The sequence below is a fragment of the Pleurodeles waltl genome, chromosome 6, assembly GCF_031143425.1.
Source record: "Pleurodeles waltl isolate 20211129_DDA chromosome 6, aPleWal1.hap1.20221129, whole genome shotgun sequence".
Lineage (NCBI taxonomy): Eukaryota > Metazoa > Chordata > Amphibia > Caudata > Salamandridae > Pleurodeles > Pleurodeles waltl.
Genome location: NC_090445.1, coordinates 675,761,935 through 675,766,179, shown reverse-complemented (window position 1 = coordinate 675,766,179; position 4,245 = coordinate 675,761,935). Strand labels below are relative to the sequence as shown.

General features: G+C 40.7%; 1 pseudogene; it reads left to right on the top strand.

Annotated features, from left to right (window-relative positions):
• The first annotated feature begins 2,484 nt into the window (after positions 1 to 2,484).
• Positions 2,485 to 3,477, top strand: LOC138301665 (olfactory receptor 6M1-like; annotated as a pseudogene).
• Positions 3,478 to 4,245: the final 768 nt, after the last annotated feature.

Genomic DNA, 4,245 nt, shown 5'->3' with positions numbered 1-4,245 from the left:
CATGGGAGGTCTGGGCCACTGCAGGCATTTAAATGTCACAGTATTTCTTTTTAAATCCCTGGGACTTGCATTTTTCGGGGACACATGTGGGTCAGTCACAGATGGGAACACACTACTACAGAAGACACATCACACATATACACAACTGTCATTGTGGTGCTAGTATTCATTGGCAAATGAATGCTGGCACCACATTGTCAGTACATTCACACCTGTCAACTGTGTCCATGTGTGCACATTGTACCTGTCATGTTGTGCTGAGAGTGGTGTGTCTGAGTTAGTACGTGTACGTGTTTATGCAATGCGATTGGTTGGGTGGTGGGGGAGCTGGAGTGGGTGATGTGATTGCGTTGGTATTTGTGTCACTTGCATGTGTGACCAATGTTTTTGTGTATGTTGTGTTGCCGTGTGACACATTCAGGTAAATGTGATTGTTGTGTGGTGGATGTTGTTGTGATGTGTGTAGTTGTGCATGTGTGTGACTGTTTGTGTAGCTGAGTGTGTAGTTTTCTTGATGTTGTGTTTGTGTCATGTGTTGGTGCAGTGGCAATGGTGTGTGTATGTTGTGGCATGGATGTACTTCAATGTGTGTTTTCAGCATGTATGGGTTTTGTTGTGTCAAAATGGCAATGGGTTGTGTTAGTGTGATGTGTTGTGTATTGTATAGTGTGGGGTACAACTATGGCTAATGGACAGCGTGTGTGTGTCACTTACCTCTCTTCCATAGCCCCTGCCATTGTTTGAAGTTCTTTGGGTCCCACCGCCATCTCCCTCGGTCAGTAATCCAACGCCAGTCAATCCCCTTTGCTGAGCTGTAACATTGAAATTAAATACGGTGGGCGGTAGGCCATCCACTTGAGTCTTTTCGGGTCTGCTCGGGTCTGAGGCCAACACAGCTTGGCAGTGCGACTGCCAAGATCTAAATCAGGACCTTAGTCATGATCAATGCTGAGCATCACCTCAATGACAACAATGTCTTTCCGGCACGTGGCTTAGAAATCACCCACTCTGAGCTTTTGACACGGAGAGCCTCAAACTTAACAATGGAGCTGATGCTCCCACTGAGGCTGTCAGCTTCAGCTGTCTAAAGTCGGTGAGCCCCTCTGTAAACCCAGCCTGCACCCTTACCCCACAGTGGCCTCGTTGATAAAGTCATCTCCCCAGAAAAATGTCTAAGTCAGAAGGTAAACTTGCAACCGAGAGGAACTTGGTCCCTACATAAGTCCCACACTCCACCTTGATTGGCTTTAACTTTTGACTGTGACCCAACCCAGTGCGACCAGATACCCAAAGCTAGCGCGTTGTGCTTTTTCTTGCTAGGAACTTTAAAACTTTGAAAAATCATATCTCTGGTTACCCACATCAGATTTTTGGCACTGTAGTGTCTATTTGCTCATTACAATTTCTATATGTTTGCAAATCAACGTGAGATTTTTATTGTATAGGATTTTCTACTTTTAAGCTGTTGAAGTGTGGCTAAATTCTTTACACCTCTAAGTTAAGCCTGTGCTGACAAAGTTTGATCTCAGGTTTAAATTAATGAGACCCTAACTTGACCTAGTAAGGAATAGTGCCTTTATTTCTTGAAGAGGTCCCCCATCCACTTCAACTAATAATCCACTTTCTCACAAGCCCTCTTTATTGAAAGTAGTTTTTTCACAATTTTTGTGACAAGCATCATCTGGTAGTTGTTTACTATAGAGACATGTTTTTCTTTAATAGTTAGTATTTTCCAATTTAAAACAACACAATCCTAACCAGGTACGTCTATGTGGCACACTTATGGATGTTTAATCTAATGTAGAAAATATTTTTTCTACATAGAAGAGAACTTTTCTCTGACGAAAAGCAGTTTCTTAAACTTTAGCAAGCTAGGTCAAAATAGTGCCCATGAAACGATGCATTTCAAACATACATTATTAGGTGGTGTAAATCTACACTGCTGCCCCTACGTAATATTCATCTCCCACATCGCTGGTGCACTTGCTGTTCCAACTTACCAGTGCAATAATGGAAATTTAATTAACCCAAAACATTATAATCAAAAGCTTTTGGAGTGGGATTGAGCTAGGTTTCTTCACTCGCTCCAGTCCTGTAAGCAGCTTACCGGTTCCCATCCCAAAGAAAGCTATCAAAATGCCTCCATGTGATCAATCAGGCAAACGGTAGGCCATATACTAAAAGCTTCATTGAACTGTGAAAGCATCCTCTGATTAGCGATTCCACCCATTCTTGCACATTCGTCGATAGTAGATTTCATGTTTGAGTATTATCTAATAATAAAATCTAAATAATAAACTAAAGTGAATATAATATTAAGATAGTATTTCTTTGGCTTCCACTGACAGGCCCCTTTTTTAGTGTGTCATTTTCATCAAGCCACAATTATTTGAGCTAAGAAAAATACAGGAAAAATTATATTAAAAAACTGTCGAAGTTAATTTGCTAATTTTTGTGGTTTATTTTCAGTCACCTCCAGAGACGATGGAAAAAAAGAATCAAAGCAGAGTGACCGAGGCTATCCTCCTTGGCTTCCCCGTGGTACAGCAATTCCAAACCCTGCTTTTTGTTTTTTTCTTTATCATCGACACACTGACTATCACTGGGAATGTGATTATCATCTATGTTGTAAAGAGGGAGCGACACCTTCACAGGCCAATGTATTATCTCCTCATTAATTTATCTTTTATTGGGATCTGCTATGCATCATCCACTGTACCAAAGATGCTAGCTAATTTTCTTCCAGGACATCGCTCTATCACTATTGGAGGCTGCATCACTCAGTGATATTTCTTTTTTGTGATGGGATGTATGGAGAATTACGTCCTGGCTCTAATGGCTTATGATAGGTATTTAGCCATCTGTCATCCGTTACGGTACCCAGACATCATGACCGCTCGCTTGTGCTGCATTCTTACAGCAGGATGTTGGCTGTCCACTTTTTTTAACTCCGTTTTGCCGGTCATCTATATCTCACGTCTCTCCTTCTGTGGCACAAATGAGATCAACCATTTCTTTTGTGACATTTCGCCTCTGTTGATACTTTCTTGCACAGATACAACATTCATCAAGCAATACTTTTTCATCCTTACTTGGATTATTGTCTTCAGTTGTGTTAGTTTGATAGTGATATCATATGTAAGCATCATATGGACTGTAAGGAAGATCTCTCCTACCAGTGGGCGCCACAAAGCCTTCTCCACATGTACTTCCCATGTCACTGTGGTGGCCATCTACTATGGGACAGTAATATTTGTGTACGTCAGACCCACGAACAGAGCCTCATTTGAAATGGACAAAGTAGTGGCTGTAGTCTACGTGGTGATCACACCACTTTTTAACCCCTTTATCTACAGCCTGCGTAACAAAGAAGTTAAAGATGCATTGATCAAAATATTTGCGAAGTACTTCATTTTCGGTAGCAGAGTATATTGCTCCTTGCGAGATAAACACATGGGACCTGATTCTCAAAGATAAACTTATACTTTTGTTTAAGTTACTAGATTTTGCTATTCATAAACTATGAATTTAATTTTACTAATAGTTATTTTAGGACTGAGTAGACTCCACAGTTGGGGAAGAGCACTGCGCACATAAAATAACAGACCTATCACTTTATGTGTGGAGTCTCTTTAAATGCTGATATGTATTTTTGCTGTTTTACAAGTTGATTTAAAAAGCTCTCTTGAACATGCTATGTATTTGGGTACTAATGAATCCAATTTCCAGACTCATCTCTTCCTAGACTACACCTTAAATGCTTAACTATGCCTTGTGGAAATACTTTGCAGTCAATGTACAGAATTTTAGAAACTGGGTTTCTGGTTGGCAGAGGTATGAACCCTATTGTCAGAGTAAATCAGATACACAGGCTTAACTTAGGAGGCAATGTGTAAAATATTTGTGCAACACGTAAAACAGTTAAAACAGCCACAAAACTAATCTACCCTGTTAAAAAGAATAGTGCTAAATTTAATGAAGGAAACAAGACCAAAACAACACACATTCAATAGTTAGAAGTTAAGATATGAATTGTTGCAAATGTAGTTCTTAAAAGCTTAAAGTGCCAACCGGGACTATCTGGTCATGCTAGACTGGTGTAAATCCAAAGTTCAGGGCGAATGCGATGGAGTGCGGGCTGGCTATGGGAACCAACCTTGTCCCGCTGAAAGAGTACCTTTTATGGAGGGTTGTGTTGATGCTGAAGATCCGATAAGGGGAGACGGTGCAGAAGTGATGCAGCGG